The sequence below is a fragment of the Bos taurus genome, chromosome 8 (assembly GCF_002263795.3).
Source record: "Bos taurus isolate L1 Dominette 01449 registration number 42190680 breed Hereford chromosome 8, ARS-UCD2.0, whole genome shotgun sequence".
NCBI lineage: Eukaryota > Metazoa > Chordata > Mammalia > Artiodactyla > Bovidae > Bos > Bos taurus.
Genome location: NC_037335.1, coordinates 29,708,760 through 29,725,712, shown reverse-complemented (window position 1 = coordinate 29,725,712; position 16,953 = coordinate 29,708,760). Strand labels below are relative to the sequence as shown.

At 41.4% G+C, this 16,953-nt stretch overlaps 1 protein-coding gene across 1 annotated transcript in view; it reads left to right on the top strand.

The window, feature by feature from the left end:
* The window catches only part of LOC101903205 (alpha-2-macroglobulin receptor-associated protein), a 148,554-nt gene that overhangs the window by 126,886 nt on the left and 4,715 nt on the right, over positions 1-16,953 (top strand). Inside the window, exon 6 of the transcript XR_009495537.1 lies at positions 10,073-10,140. The gene's annotated coding sequence lies outside the window, so the exon portion shown is untranslated. The remainder of the gene's footprint in view (positions 1-10,072; positions 10,141-16,953) is intronic.

Genomic DNA, 16,953 nt, shown 5'->3' with positions numbered 1-16,953 from the left:
TCTGATTGCCTTTTCAACTCCTTTGTAATTTATTGATGACTTTATTGTGTCAGCTTTCATGTTATTATCACCCTCCCACTAACACATCTCCCACAAACTATGGTTGGGGACCAGCTATAGTGCAGTCATTTTTCTGAATCTTAAAGATTCAAGAAAGAATAGGAGAGACATGTATCACTATTTTAAACAGTTCTGTTTAGTGAGACAGATACAGGTGAATGACGGTTAAATAACAAGATAGAATATGTAAGGTGATGTCATGAAAAGGAACACACACACACACACACATGTATACTGCTTAAAGTTAGCTAAAATTAGACTGAAGCAGAGAAAGCCAGGGAAGGCATGGTACTTGGTAGAGAACCAGAGTGAAAGAGTGAGAGCGAGAGGGCCTGCTTTCCATGTCCTTTCTCCAGTCCTTCTACCTGCGTAATCTTGGGCTAGTCACCAGACCTCTCTGGATCTCTGTTTCCTCATCAGTAAGGTGAGGGGAATTGGTCTAGAGGAGCTGTCAGATTGTTCACACTTCCAATGCAAACATATATTTAATTTAGAGAAATACATTCACAAACAATCTGTGCTTAGTCACTAAGTCATGTCCGACTATTTATGACCTCATGGACTACAGCCTGCCAGGCTCCTCTGTCCATGGGATTTTCCAGGCAAGAATAATGGAGTGGGATGCCATTTCCCACTTCAGAGAAACTTCCCAACCTAGGGACTGAACCCACATCTCCTGCATTGACAAGCTGATTCTCTACCACTAAGCCATCTGGGAAGCCCTCACAGAGAGTCCCCAAGTGTAAAGATTTTGAAGGGAAGAAATCAATCAAAATAGATGAGTCCTTATAACTATACTGTTTTCCTTAAGTTCACAGAAGCTGTCCTTTTTGTCAACTTCTAAATGTCACAAACCTCATTTCCCTGCCCATGGCAACATATTTTAAATACAGAGGGGTTGGTCTTTTGATTTAAGTTGTGTGTAAAGAAGAATTTCTTGCTGGTGAGGAGCATTTAGCTACAGGTTCATTCCCAAAGAAGAAGACTGCAGCCTTCCCTTTGCAGGAAGTTCTTAAAAATAAGACTTTTAGGTAAGAAAATAAGATTTTAACCAGCGTTGTCTCAATGTTAGAAGGGATGGAGCAACAGCATTCCTGCCTTTCCTCTCGCTGCCTGAACAAGATGCTCTTTCTGATGGAGTCGTTACTTTCTCTGATTTTTCATAATGACTTCTAACAGGGGAGCGGGGACTGACAAGAGGCCCTGGGACTGGGGGAGGCCTCCACCTTCCCAGCTGAGTCCTTCCTCCAGTGTCGCCCCTCCTTCCTTTTTCCCAGACTCGGCTCTGTTTTTCTCCTCCTCATCCCGCTTCGTAGCTTGCCTACTCCCTCACTGGGGGTAGGGAAATGACAGTCAGATCCATCACTGGGCTGGAGGCCAGGCAATCCGCTGGGTTGGGACTGGCCTAGTGCCCAGTTTTCAGACAAAGACAGGTTGGGAACCCCCTGCAAAGAAGTCCCCTCCCCTCCCAAGCCCCGTTTCCAGTCAGGCCCCAACCAGCCATGACCTTATAGAGACCTTAAAAACCACTCTTTTCTTGGGTTCTTTCTGTAACTTCAGCCCCATACCAGGGAACAGGGTTTGTGTGTATGTGTATGTGTGTGTGTGTGTGAGAGAAGAGAGAGAGAGAGAGAGAGAGGAGGGCGGGGAGGAAGGGAGGGAAAAATGGAGGGAGGAGAAAGCTGAAAACTGGGTACACATACACAGGGGCATTCGGTATCTGTGAGAGAAACAAAGATGGCTCGTACACAACACTGAGAATATTTTCAGGGGGGAAAAACAGTGGCTGACAGCAGAGGAAGACCAGGTAAATGGCAGCTGCCGATTTTAAACTTTCAAGCCATGTTACCTTTACTGTAAAGAATGCTGAAAGTGGAATGACCTTACATGTGACCATCTCCATAGTGTTCCCGGCATGTATGAGAAAATCTTTGATTATGAGATATCACAAAACACGAGAGAAAACGCATTCTTTTTCATAGTGCTTGTAACCGCAAAATGTTTTAACAGTTTACGTTTTGAAGGGTAAACTGCCTGGAGTGCTTTTCCCCCTTGCTTATTAATGAATTTGATTTAACCAAGGCAGAAATCTTGCTGTGGGGAAAGCAGGAATGGGGGGGTGGGGAGGAGTGGAGGGAGGGGTTGTTGGTTTAATTTTAATTTTTTTTTTTTTTGCCTGAAGGCACCATTAGAAAACTCCAGATGCAAAGCTTTCTAATAGAATTCCTCATCTGACACAGCCCTCTGGAATACGTGGGCCTAACCTTTACGATCTGGTGGGCCAGACCCCTGTTTGAAAACCTTTTGAGCGGGGCTGAGCCACTAGTGATCATATGAACAGCTGAAGGCCTGGGGCAGCAGAAAATTAGGGAAAGCGGTGGCAACAGGCGCCCCTGAGGAAGGGGGAGGGTGGAGAATGGGATTGCCTAAAAGTAGACAGCCGGGGCACACCCACAGTCAGATTTTCTTTTCCCGTCATATTAGGAACTTGAGGTTTTAAGGAAAAGAAGTGTTGGCAGAATGGGGACCATTTAGCATTCTGGATTTATGGCCATGAGGGTTCCAATCAATCACTGTGGAGCTATGTTTCTTAAAGAAACTTCAACACAGGCTGCTGAAATTTCTGGGGCTGACAGCTTTGGAAATGATTTAATCTCTCTGTGCTGAAGTTTCCTTCATTAAAAGTGGATGGTGATAATAATGGGCTGTGCTTAGTCACTCCTGTCCAACTCTTTGCAACCCCATGGACAGTAGCCCACCAGGCTCCTCTGTCCATGGGGATTCTCCAGGCAAGAATACTGGAATAGGTTGCCATGCCCTCCTCCAGGGGATCTTCCCAACCCAGGGACTGGATAATAATAATAATAAATAATAAGAACATCTACTTTATAGGTTTATTGTGAGGATTAAATAAACCTGCATTGTGCTTTGAAAGAGCACTGGGTATATAGTCAGTGCTTAATAATGATTAGCTATGTTTGAGTCAGACCAGACATGGGAGGGAGCCGCTCTGAGCTTCAGATCAGGATGAGGGAGTGTCAGAGGGGTGGAGGTACGCCAGGACCCAGAGGTGGCCGAGGTTTATCAACTGGACTCTGATTCTGAGGATAAGTGGCTTGTCAGATACCGGAAGGAAGAATGCCTGAGGGTCTGGTGGAACGGGCAGTTCCAACCCCAGAGATGGGGACACACAGCGCCCAAGACACAGTGAGAACGAGAGAGGCATGAACACAGCATCAGAACCAAGAAGACCCACAGAGTGGAGACTGCCTGCCCTGGTTTCAGGCTGTCACGTCGTACCTTCTGCCCAAAGAAGCCAATATTGGGACCAATTTAGTCAGGAGATAAGTGCGGGGATGGAAGGAAAAGAGCTCTGGGGTGGAAGTTGGAGGAAGAAGGAATAGTTTAGACAAGTAGGAGCCAAGAGTCATTCCTCAAAACCCCTCCACAGAGGAAGCTCAGGGCCCTGGCTCACCAGCTGGGCCTCTTTCTCTAGATCTGTTCCTTAGAGTGGGAGAAGGCAATGGCACCCCACTCCAGTACTCTTGCCTGGAAAATCCTATGGGTGGAGGAGCCTGGTAGGCTGTAGTCTATGGGGTCGTGAAGAGTCGGACATGACTGAGCTACTTCACTTGCACTTCTCACTTTCATGCATTGGGGAAGGAAGTGGCAACCCACTCCAGAGCTCTTGCCTGGAGAATCCCAGGAATGGGGGAGCCTGGTGGGCTGCCGTCTATGGGGTCACACAGAGTCGGACACGACTGAAGCGACTTAGCAGCAGCATTCCTTAGAGTGGCAATGATAAGTTGCTCTTTTTTTTTTCTTGTAATAACTTTTAATGGAGTCTAATCTTCGGAATGAAGCAGGGCAAAGGCTAATAGAGTTTTGCCAAGAGAACGCACTGGTCATAGCAAACACCCTCTTCCAACAACACAAGAGAAGACTCTACACATGGACATCACCAGATGGTCAACACCGAAATCAGATTGGTTATATTCTTTGCAGCTAAAGATGGAAAAGCTCTATACAGTCAGCAAAAACAAGACCAGGAGCTGACTGTGGCTCAGATCATGAACTCCTTATTGCCAAATTCAGACTTAAATTGAAGAAAGTAGGGAAAACCACTAGACCATTCAGGTATGACCTAAATCAAATCCCTTATGATTATACAGTGGAAGTGAGAAATAGATTTAAGGGACTAGATATGATAGATAGAGTGCCTGATGAACTATGGACTGAGGTTCGTGACATTGTCCTGTCACGAAGAGATCTGTCCTGTCTCTTTGATCACAGGAGACAGGGATCAAGACCATCCCATGGAAAAGAAATGCAAAAAAACAAAATGGCTGTCTGGGGAGGCCTTACAAATAGCTGTGAAAAGCAGAGAAGTGAAAAGCAAAGGAGAAAAGGAAAGATATAAGCATCTGAATGCAGAGTTCCAAAGAATAGCAAGAAGAGATAAGAAAGCTGTCCTCAGTGATCAATGCAAAGAAATAGAGGAAAACAACAGAATGGGAAAGACTAAAGATCTCTTCAACAAAATTAGGGATACCAAGGGAACATTTCATGCAAAGACGGGCTCAATAAAGGACAGAAATTGTATGGACCTAACAGAAGCAGAAGATATTAAGAACAGGTGGCAAGAATACACAGAAGAACTGTACAAAAAACATCTTCATGACCAAGATAATCACGATGGTGTGATCACTCACCTAGAGCCAGATATCCTGGAATGTGAAGTCAAGTGGGCCTTAGGAAGCATCACTACAAGCAAAGCTAGTGGAGGTGATGGAATTCCAGTTGAGCTCTTTCAAATCCTGAAAGATGATGCTGTGAAAGTGTTGCACTCAATATGCCAGCAAATTTGGAAAACTCAGCAGTGGCCACAGGACTGGAAAAGGTCAGTTTTCATTCCAATCCCAAAGAAAGGCAATGCCAAAGAATGCTCAAAATACAACACAATTGCATTCATCTCACATGGTAGTAAAGTAATGTTCAAAATTCTCAAAGCCAGGCTTCAGCAATATGTGAACAGTGAACTTCCAGATGTTCAAACTGGTTTTAGAAAAGGCAGAGGAACCAGAGATCAAATTGCCAACATCTGCTGAATCATCAAAAAGCAAGAGAATTCCAGAAAAGCATCTATTTCTGCTTTATTGACTATGCCAAAGCCTTTGACTGTGTGGATCACAATAAACCGTGGAAAATTCTGAAAGAGATGGGAATACCAGACCCCCTCACCTGCTTCTTGAGAAACCTATATGCAGGTCAGGAAGCAACAGTTAGAACTGGACATGGAACAACAGACTAGTTCCAAATAGGAAAAGGAGTATGTCAAGGCTGTATATTGTCACCCTGCTTATTTAACTTATATGCAGAGTACATCATGAGAAATGCTGGGCTGGATGAAGCACAAGCTGGAATCAAGATTGCCGGGAGAAATATCAATAACCTCGGATATGCAGATGACACCACCCTTATGGCAGAAAGTGAAGAGGAACTAAAAAGCCTCTTGATGAAAGTGAAAGAAGAGAGTGAAAAAGTTGGCTTAAAGCTCAACATTCAGAAAACTTAAGATCATGGCATCTGGTCCCATCACTTCATGGGAAATAGATGGGGAAACAGTGGAAACAGTGTCAGGCTTTATATTTTGGGGCTCCAAAATCACTGCAGATGGTGACTGCAGCCATGAAATTAAGACGCTTACTCCTTGGAAGGAAAGTTATGACCAACCTAGATAGCATGTTCAAAAGCAGAGACATTACTTTGCCAACAAAGGTCCGTCTAGTCAAGGCTATGGTTTTTCCAGTGGTCATGTATGAATGTGAGAGTTGGACTGTGGAGAAAGTTGAGCACCGAAGAATTGATGCTTTTGAACTGTGGTGTTGGAGAAGACTCTTGAGAGTCCCTTGGACAGCAAGGAGATCCAACCAGTCCATCCTAAAGGAGATCAGTCCTGGGTGTTCTTTGGAAGGAATGATGCTAAAGCTGAAACTCCAGTACTTTGGCCACCTCATGCGAAGAATTGACTCATTGGAAAAGACTCTGATGCTGGGAGGGATTGGGGGCAGGAGGAGAAGGGGACGACAGAGGATGAGATGGCTGGATGGCATCACTGACTCGATGGACATGAGTTTGAGTGAACTCCGGGAGATGGTGATGGACAGGGAGGCCTGGCATGCTGCAATTCATGGGGTCACAAAGAGTCAGACATGACTGAGTGACTGAACTGAACTGAATCTGTAAAAATACTGAATCACTATGTTATACACACAAAGTTAATCTAATAATGCAAATCAATTGTACTTTAATTAAAAATAAAAACAAAACAGTATTTACTACTTACTGTTGTTTGGATTAAATTGAATGTACTGACCTAAATTGTTATGTATGTTAAGTGAGATAATGTAGTAAAATATTTGCATAGATCCTGAACCATGTTAAATACACAGAAAATTATCACATTAAGGCGTCAATATTATTACAAGATAGCCCTACTCTAAAAATTTTTTACATAACAATATTTGCTCTTATACTGACTGAGCTCTCATACATACAAGATGTTGGCCCCAGTCAGTGTGGGATTGGGGCAAATCCTTGACACATCTCTGCCAAGGTGTGGCCTATATGTTACTCATCTCTCTCTCTCCCCCACACTTAACCATAGTGCCTAGGACAGAGCATAGGCTGACTAGATTAAAAAATTAGTTGGCTTGGGTGTGGATTAGAACTCTAAAGTTTGGTCTCCCTTTAGAGCTGCAGAATGAGGTACTAAATATTTAAGGCCTTTTAAATTGGCCTCTTTTCCTTAAGTTTAGGTGTTTTGCTATCAAGGAGCTTAAGTTTGCCTTTCCTGAAATAAATTTCACAAGTACACTTATGTTGAATGGCATATGGATCTTTGTCCAACTCTGACCTCCTCTGTGAATGTCAACAATTTGGGGGGCCATAATCTCCCTGAAGTGGGGCTATGAAATAAATAAGCACCACTACAGATCAGGAAGGGACTGCCTACCCAACAGATCAGACGTCAATAATATGGAGATTAGAAACATAGGAAAATACCATTAGCATCCCCTGATCTCAATTCTTCAATCACAAGAAAGACAGACAGACAGACCAGGGAACTGGACAGCTTGATGGATTAACACTACATTACCTGTTCATGCTTTTTTCTGCTTTATTCATGATGAAGTTTCTAATCTGAGAATATTCATGTAACCTCCTCTGCCTCATTGACTTTAAAAGGAATAATAAATCTGCTCCTTGTCTACTACACAAAAATATTAAGAGAAAAATGTGAAACGTTGACAGTGATTTGAAAGATGCTACACAGAGCATACAACTGCAATTATTTTTACTATTATAATCATTATGGTAGCCACTGCTGATGTGGAAGACGGATATTAAGTTTACAAGATGAAATCAGATTTCTACCCTAGGTAACCCTAGAACCATAAGGAATTTTGGATGAAAAACCTGGCCTCCTGACAGCTTTCCCTAATTATCATCAATTCTTTGAGTGGGCTGAAACAAACAAAAAAAAGAGACAGAAAGAAAAAAAGGAGGGAAAACCAGCCTAATTGAATGTAGGATAAACTATTCATTAGCAAGCTAAATAGCTACGACATTTAATAACCTATAGTGCCTCATGAAAAACCAAAACATTGCCAAAAGTAATTGAAGTTTGTAATTCTCTAAACTGTTATTTAAAGCAGGGTTTGGCAAGGCTCTGTGGGTCTGCACCACTTTTAATTGCATTTTTAAAAATTCAGAATGGTGACTGAGATCCTGTACTCGTCATTTGTGTGGTGAAATCCTTCATAGTAAACTTGCTTATAGTGAAGCCTTATGCAATGATTTTAAAGTTCAAAGCATGTGGGATCCATCTATATCAAAAACTGAGCTTTACTTTCTGACCCTTTTAACTGACTGATTCCCAGCTGCATATAACTTCCAATCCTTTCCTTCTCTGTCCTGACTGATTTCTAATGTGATGGCCTGAATCCTTATTCCTACCAGCAAATCCTTATTCCTTCCAGCAAAACATTGCTGGAAGGTTACGATGGACTTGACCCAGAGAGAGAAAATCTCCCGTTGATGACTGAATGGGCCCTGGGGCAGAATCACCACCTAGCTGATTTGTCTGTGGAATAAGGAGCAGTTGACATGAATCCTAGAGACCATTAAATATACACAATACATTTAGTACAAATCTTTCGCACAGTACATTTATGAGAGGCATCTATGAATGCATGACCCTCATTATTACTGAAGGGCTTCTTCACGCCCTGCAATTTCCCATGAATAATTATTTTAAAATAGCTACAATTTGTTGAGCACCTATTAATATAGCTGCTGTTAAGTCGCTTCAGTCGTGTCCGACTCTGTGCGACCCCATAGACGGAAGCCCACCAGGCTCCCCCGTCCCTGGGATTCTCCAGGCAAGAACACTGGAGTGGGTTGCCATTTCCTTCTCCAATGCATGAAAGTGAAAAGTGAAAGTGAAGTCGCTCAGTCGTATCCGACTCTTAGCGACCCCATGAACTGCAGCCTACCAGGTTCCTCCGTCCATGAGATTTTCCAGGCAAGAGTACTGGAGTGGGGTGCCATCGCCTTCTCCATATTAATATAGCAGGTACCGCATGAAACATTTCATGGGAATTAGCTCATTTTATCCTCATGGGAACCTTAGGTATTACTTTGAGTTGCATGCCTGTTCAGTCATGTCCAACCCTTTGTGACCTCATGGACTGTAGCCCACCAGGCTCCTCTGTCCATGGGATTTGCCAAGCAAGAACTGGAGTAGGTTGCCATTTCTTTCTCCAAGGGATCTTCCCAATCCAGGTTCCAAACCCACATCTCCCCCATTGGTGGGTGGATTCTTTACCACTGAGCTACCTGGGAAGCCCAGGCATTACTTTAAATGTTATTATTTTCTCTTTGGTACCAAGGTGCAGAGTTGGTTAATGACCTTACTCAGGACCACACAGCCTCAGCCACCAGAGCTGGGAGTCAAACCTACAGTGTGCTTTAGCAACATACTCCACTATTTATTGGGTTGGCCAAAAAGTTTGTTGGGATTTTCCCAGAAGATGTTCTGGAAAAACCCAAAAGAACTTCTTGACCAACTCAATACCATTCACATAATGCTGTGCCCATGGGTAAAATGTCCTGACTTTCCATTAAAATTCTTATGCTTCTTTCCATTAAACAGATTTAGTTTCCTCTCCCAGAAAGGAAATCACTAATAATGGCTTCCACAGGAGACTGCGAGGATTCAAAGAGAATAAGCAAAAAAAGCATTTGATAAAAAATCGAGCAGTACACAACCATGTGTTGGCTTTCTGGGGCTTCTATGACAAAGTAGCACAAGCTGGGTGGCTTCAACAACAGAAGTATGTTGTCTCACAGTTGTGGAGTTCTGGAAGGAGTCCACAGGGCTGGTTCCTTCTGAGGCTGTGAAGGGGAGCCTGTCCCATGCCTTTCGTCTAGCTGCTGGTATTTGCTGGCAAGCCTTGGCTTTCCTTGGCTTGCAGACATATCACCCTAATTGCTCCCTTCAACTCCATTCTCCATGAGTGCATATCTGTCTCTATGTCCGAATTTCTTTCTTTTCAAATGTGGCAAGTAATATTGAATTAGGATCTATCCTAGTGACTTCATGTTAACTTGATTTTTCAATAAAGACCCAATCTTCAAATAAGGTCCCATCATGAAGTACTTTAGGAATTATGACTCCAACATATCTACTGGAGCAGGATATAACTCAACCCCCCAAAACCAAGGGCTGTTATTTTTATTTGTAATAATGGTATTAATAATGGTCCTAACAACAAACATGTAACTTTTATCCAGTACAGTGTTTGCAACCTGCCAGGGAGCGCAGCCCCCTGTGCTTACAGGGAGGGAGTGTTTGTGATTCAACCAATTCCGGGTGGGGTGGCAGGCAAAGTTTTCAGAAGGCTTTAAACCAACTCGACTATCCTGTGACTCTTCTGTTTACATGTAGTCTGGGCTCTCTCCATCCCAGAAGAGGTAACGAGACAGTAGGAGGCAGAGTCACAGAAACTGGGGAAGGTAAGTCAAGGCTACATAGCTAGTTGCGGCAACACTGGGATTAACTAGCTTGCCAGTGCCGCATTTTTTCTTGCATGTGATGTGAGTTATCACTTTCTTGCTCCTCCTTGGCAATCTCACACCACCCACTTCCACCCATCATGCTCAGCTTACTTCCTATAGATAGAATCCCAAACCAATACCTCCATCTTCAGTTTCTTTCCTACGACACAATCCCACGTGTGTAATTAGCTATTCAACCTCCTTACCAGAAGTCCCAGAGTCATCTCAGGTTCAGGGTCCAAGACAGGTGTCCCCAGCCACCCACCTTTCCTCTTTCGCTATATCACCTTTCACAGGTAAAAGCACTCCGTTCCCTCAATATCCCAAGCCAGAAGACAACTTGCTGCCATCCTCATCCCTTTGCCTAGCCATGCTTCTCATTCCGTTTGTTCTAACTTGACACCAATTCCAATGCATTCTACTTCCTAACACTCTCAAGAATCTTGGATGACTCTGGGTTACACAGTTGGCACTGTAACTCTCAGTGCCAAGCACGGTGTCTAGTGCTTACCAGGTCATCAATTACTATTTATTGCATGAACTGACAGAAAATAAAAATCCCTCTGTGACTCCCCTTTATCCACAAAGTCCAAACTCTTTAGCAAAACTCTTAAGTATTATATGTCCCCAAACTATTATCCTAATTACATTTTTTTACTTTAAAAGAAATTATTGAAGTATAGTTGACTTATAATGTGTTAATTTCTGCTGTACAACAAAGTGATTCAGTTATACATATATACATACTTTTTTTCGTATTCTTTTCCATTATGATTGACCATAAGATATTGAATATACAATATTCAATAGGACTATACAATAGGACTTTGTTGTTTATCCATTACATATATAATAGTTTGCATCTCTAATCCCAAATTCGCAATCCATTCTTCCCCCACCCCATTCCTCCCCAACCCCATAATATACTTTTAAATATGAAATTTATTGCGTTTATATAGAATGCCATGAATATTGTTTTCATCATTATTTTTTGAATTTTTGTTAGCCAGGTGGGATAAAAAAGTGAAAGTCATTAGTTGTTTGCCAGTGTTGAATATGTGTTTATATTTTCTTACTTTGGACTCCTATTTCCAAAATCCTTTCCTGAACTAGTTACATTTTCTATATCCCCATCCAATTCCCCACACTAAGACCAGCAAAACAAAACTATTTGCCACTTTCCAAGCCTTGCTTATGATTTTCACGCCTCTAGTTATGAAAATTTGCATATTCAATATGCTGGCTTGTGATATCAGTGAAACAGCCAGATTGAGATATCAAGTAGTCAACTGAATACATGAGCCTAGAACTCAGAAAAGAGACTTCAGGTTGAAATAAGATGTATGAGAGACATTGGGTGTATATAAGTGGTATAAAAACCAAGGCAATAAATGAATTCACCTAGAGAGACTATACTAAGAATGTTCACAAACTCAACACAAGTTCTCAAACCAGACCTGTAATTTTAAGCGACAGTAGATCATTTAAGTAGCAATACTAGAAGGCAATGTCCCAAAGGAACTGACACATGGGTGGTTGTTGTTTAGTCACTAAGTCATGTCTGACTCTTTGCAACCCCCTGGACTGTAGCCTACCAGGCTCCTCTGTCCATAGAACTTCCAAGGCAAGACTACTAGAGTGGGTCACCATTTCTTTCCCCAGGGTATTTTCCTGTTTCAGGGATCGAACCCACCTTTCCTGCATTGGCAGGTGGGTTCTTTACCATTGAGCCACCAGGGAAGCCCTACAACACATGTTACAGGAAGCAATGAAAATAAAAGATTTGGATGTAAACATCATAATGGTAATTGCTAAAGCTCTGGCAAAATAAGAGCAGATTATTTCTGAAGATATTACCAACTTCATGCCAGACAGCAAGATTTGTTTTCATGATCAAGTGCTGGAAAACTCAGAAATGTAACCAGAAAAACAAAATAAAAACAAAATGTAGATGAAACAGCCACCATTTCCTTATACAGACATTTGACATTGATGTTTCCTCCTTATCCCCATTCCCTCTTTGACTTCTAAAAAAAATGAAATATTTCCTATGAACATTTTTACTAATGAAAAACTAGAAATAAGGTCAACCAACTCAAAAAAATAACACTGCTGGGACCACCTAAGTCCTTATTGTACATCCTCTGCCTCCTCACGGGGATAGTCAATACCCTCATTTTTGTGATAACCTTTTCCTTGTTTTTCTTTATTGTGTTACCACCTATGTGTGTATTCCTCAGCCATAAGCTGTTTAACTCTTCCTGGCTTTGAACTTTCTATAAATGGGTCAGTACAGCATGCATTCCTGTGCAGCTTGTCGCCTGTACTCACTGTTGCATTTGTGAGCTTCAGCCTCGCGGCTGTGTGTAGCTGCAGACTGTTCGTTTGCAGTAGTGTGTATATAGTGCTGTTTTGTACTCACAATTTTTGGCTGGTATTTAGGAATGTAGATTTTCTATATTGATTTTCGTCTAGCAACCTTGCCAAACATCTCATTAATTCTAATAATTAATCTGTACCTTTAGGGGTGAGTTTATATGTCCATAATCATATGTATCAGTTGCAAATTATGATCATTTTGATCATTTCTATTTCTTTTCCTTGTCTTATTGTGTTAGCCTATGTATACAGTACAAGTTTGAATAAAAGGGGTGATAACAGACATTCTTGGCTTTTCCGTGATCTTAAAGAAAACTTTAACATATATTACTAAATAAGATATTTATTGTTAGTTTTTGTAGATATCTTTTACCAGGTTAAAGAAGTTAACTTCTATTGCTAGTTTGCCTAAGAAATTTTTTTTTTTTGTAGAATTTAGATCATGAAATGAATATTCGATTTTAGCAAATACATTTTGGTATCTACTGAGATGATCATACACCCTTTCTTTTATTCAGTCAGTTTGTATGCTAATTTTTCAAATGTGAAACCAAACTTGCTTTCCTGAAATAAACCCAACTTGGTCCTTATGTGTTTTACTTTGAAGGCACTACTGGTTTGGTTTTCCAAGGTTTTCTATAGGATTTATGCTATGTTCTTGAGTGAGATTGGCTTGACATTATTCACTGTTTTAGCAGCTGATACTTATTTCTACTTCCTTACATATTTACCACTTTCTGTATTCTTCCTTCCTTCTTGCATCTCAGATGTTTTCAGTTCAGTTCAGTTGTTCAGTCATGTCCGACTCTTTGCGACCCTATGGACTGCAGCACGCCAGGCCTCCCTGTCCATTGCCAACTCCTGGAGTTTACTCAAACTCATGTCCATTGAGTCGATGATGCCATCCAACCATCTCATCCTCTGTTTTATTTGAGAGCATTTTCTCAATGCTCCAAGAATATCTTTTAGTATTGCCATTGGAGAGTCTGCTGTTCTGTGTGCCTGAAAAATGTCTTGATTTAATCTTCATTTCGGAAGTATATTTTTACTAGGCATAAAATTCCAGATGTCAGTCTTTTTCTCTCAGTTACTGGGCTGAGTTCGTTCCTTTCTGAAAGTTCGTTGATAGATTTAAGATGGTAATATATTTTAGACAAGAATTTTGATTATATACAGAAGAAACGATTTAGGTACCTACTTTGGAAATGGAAGTTCTCCATTCATTCTTAAGCTGTACTGATCTGTGTTTCTGACCAGTAAAGTCAGAGAAAACTTAACCAAAAGTCAAATAAATACACAACTTGTGGTTTGATCATGTAAATGGGATTGAGAAAAAAACCTAGTTCTTTGCAAACATATAGTATTTGAGTATATGGAAATGTAAAGGCCAATGAACTGAAATAATGTCTTAGAAGCTAAGTTCATGAGACTTATAATCAATCCCTTGCAGTACATATACTTTAGCGATGTCTTACAATTCTGTCTTTCATCCTCAACTAAACTAATTCTTCCAGGAAAATTTGTCGTCCATTTACATATCTCTTAGTACCTACTATGGTAGGGAAAAATACTGGCTGAATTAAGGAGCTAAATTATTGTGGCAAATTTTTTTTTTTATTTAAAACCTAAACTAATTTAACTGTTTATGTATTCTAAGGAGTTGGGAAAGTGAAAGTCGCTCAGTCATGTCTGACTCTGCGATATACAGTCCATGGAATTCTCCAGGCCGGAATACTACTTCTCACTAGGCTCCTCGGTCCATGGGGATTCTCCAGGCAAGAATACTGGAGTGGGTAGCCTTTCCCTTCTCCTGGGTATCTTTCCAATCCAGGGATTGAACCCAGGTTTCCCGCATTACAGGCAGATTCTTTACCAGCTGAGCTACAAGGGCTTCCCTTGTGGTTTAAGGAGTTGGGAAGGGACTATCGTAATTCCACTGAGAATGATAGTAAGATTTCCCTAGCACTTTGTTTTCCTTAAAGGATTTTGGATGGGGGTGGGGGGAGGTACTGCCTGGAAAAGATGTTTCCTTGTTTATCAGAAGACAGTAAGGAGTCCTTGGATATACAAAGGGAATTCCAAAGCTGAGAATGGGGACTAGGCTAGAAATAACTAGAATGCTCTGCATAAGACAATGGTAAGAATTTTTATTTTGCCTTGAGAGAAGAGCAAAGAATAAGGAGAGTGGGAGAAAAAAGGTAGGTGGGGGTGGTAACTGTACTGGATGCAAAGTGCAAAATGACTTCTCAGACCATCCATATCTGATATTCCATATTAAGCTTTTCATGTTTCTGCAATGAAAAACCTCTTCTGTCTTTCCAGTTTCCAGGGATGTCAGCTATACTTACAGGAGTTTTATACGAGCATGTATGTGGAGTGGGGAGGTGCTGGGATGGTGGGGTACAGGTGCAAATCAAAGAAATGGAGTGATTCCCTGTTTGGGTTAATACTAGAGTAGAATATCAGAGAAGGCAATGGCAACCCACTCCAGTGTTCTTGCCTGGAGAATCCCAGGGACAGGGGAGCCTGGTGGGCTGCTGTCTATGGGGTTGCACAGATTCGGACATGACTGAAGCGACTTAGCAGCAGCAGCAGCAGCAGCAGCAGCAGCAGCAGCAGAGTAGAATATAGGAAGGCCACTATGATAACACAGTAAAGAAAAGGAAGTTGGTGGAATGGATACTCAAAGAGGAAGATTGCCATGAACTTTAAGTCCCTGAGAAATTTGATGCAATTTGAAGTCATATTTTAAAAGGCAGAATGTATGTCCACAGCACCTCTGTCATTATTAATATTTATACTAAAGTCTAAGAGCATGAGAGCGATTCCCTTGTAGCTCAGAAAGTGAAAGTCAAAGTCAAAGAAAGTGAAGTGAAAGTCAAAGATAGTGAAAGTGAAAGAAAGCTCAGACTCTGCCTGCAATGCAAGGGACCTGGATTTGATTCCTGGGTTGGGAAGATCCCCTGGAGAAGGAAATGACAACCCACTCCAATATTCTTGCCTGGAGAACCCCATGGACAGAGGAGCCTGGCAGGCTACAGTCCATGGGCTCACAAGAGTCGGACACAACTTAGTGACTAAACCACCACCGCAACCAAGGGCATCAGAGTGATGCTCCAACCTTCATTGGTCTGTAGTCAGTGTCAGGGTCTAGTAAGAGTCTTATAATTCCCCGGCCAAGGTTTTATTTCTCCAGCTAGGTGGCAAGCATTCTTTCTCAACCTTAGATGTTCATTGGAATCACTGGGGGAGTTTAGGTTTACTAACGCCCAGACTGCACCCCAGATATTCTGATTTAATTGGCCTGAGATGGACCTGGGCTTTGGGACTTTCAAAATATCCCCAGATGATCCTAATGTGCAGGCAGGGTTAAGGACCACTGGCATTAAGCTACAAGAGTATTTTAAGGACAATCAGAAACATTCAAATGAGGGACAAAAAGCAATAGAAAATGTATGAGTTGCAAGTATGAGCATAAAGGAAGTTATTATTTTTTAATGCATTATTACATCATATAATCCCTGCATCTGTTAGGGCCCCAAAAATAAAACTGCAAATGACAAAAAATATTTCTTAGAGCCTCTATATACATAACCAAGAGCAAAGATCACCTATACCTATTCAGTCTACCGTTTACATTAACACAAGTTACTATTGGACAGCCTTAATCTAACTTTACTTTTTTAGGAAACTCTGGCCCAGAAAGCTGAAGTAGCAGGTAATGTTGTTGTTCACTTCAAGAACTTCCCTCAAATCCATTTATTCTTTCTCCATTCATCACCCCTTTCTCAGGGCAATTTGTTGCTGTCAGTCATGTCTGACACTTTGCAACCCCATGGTCTGCAGCCTGCCACGGATGGGATTTCCCAGGCAAGAATACTGGAGTGGGTTGCCATTTTCCTCTCTATCTCAGGCAATAAATATCTTCAAAAGATGATTTACTCCTTAAGACTCCTTTTGAAATCTTCCCAAATCTGTGTATACCCATATTGAAGCATAACATAATAAATGTTGCCCAATTCATATTAAGTGCTCCCTTATACTGCATTGAAAAATCTACCTTAACTCAGAGTCCCCAGACTCATAAATAACCTAACTTTGGCCTCCCTGCTCCTGGGTGCTACTAAAACTTTTTCAAAGTGATAATCTCTTTTCCTTTGATTAGTAGCAAACTGGACTTTTTTTTATCAGCTAGGCATAAATTATTTATTTACTGCTTATTCAGGGATGCTCATATATTTCAGTTGAGAAATGTCCAAATGTCTTCTTTCAAAACATCAAATATAATAGCTACTATTTGGCCAGTGCCAACTATGTGACTTATAGACATTGACTGTAATCCTTCAAGGTTAGTATTACTAAACATAATTTTTATATATGAGGAAATGGGAG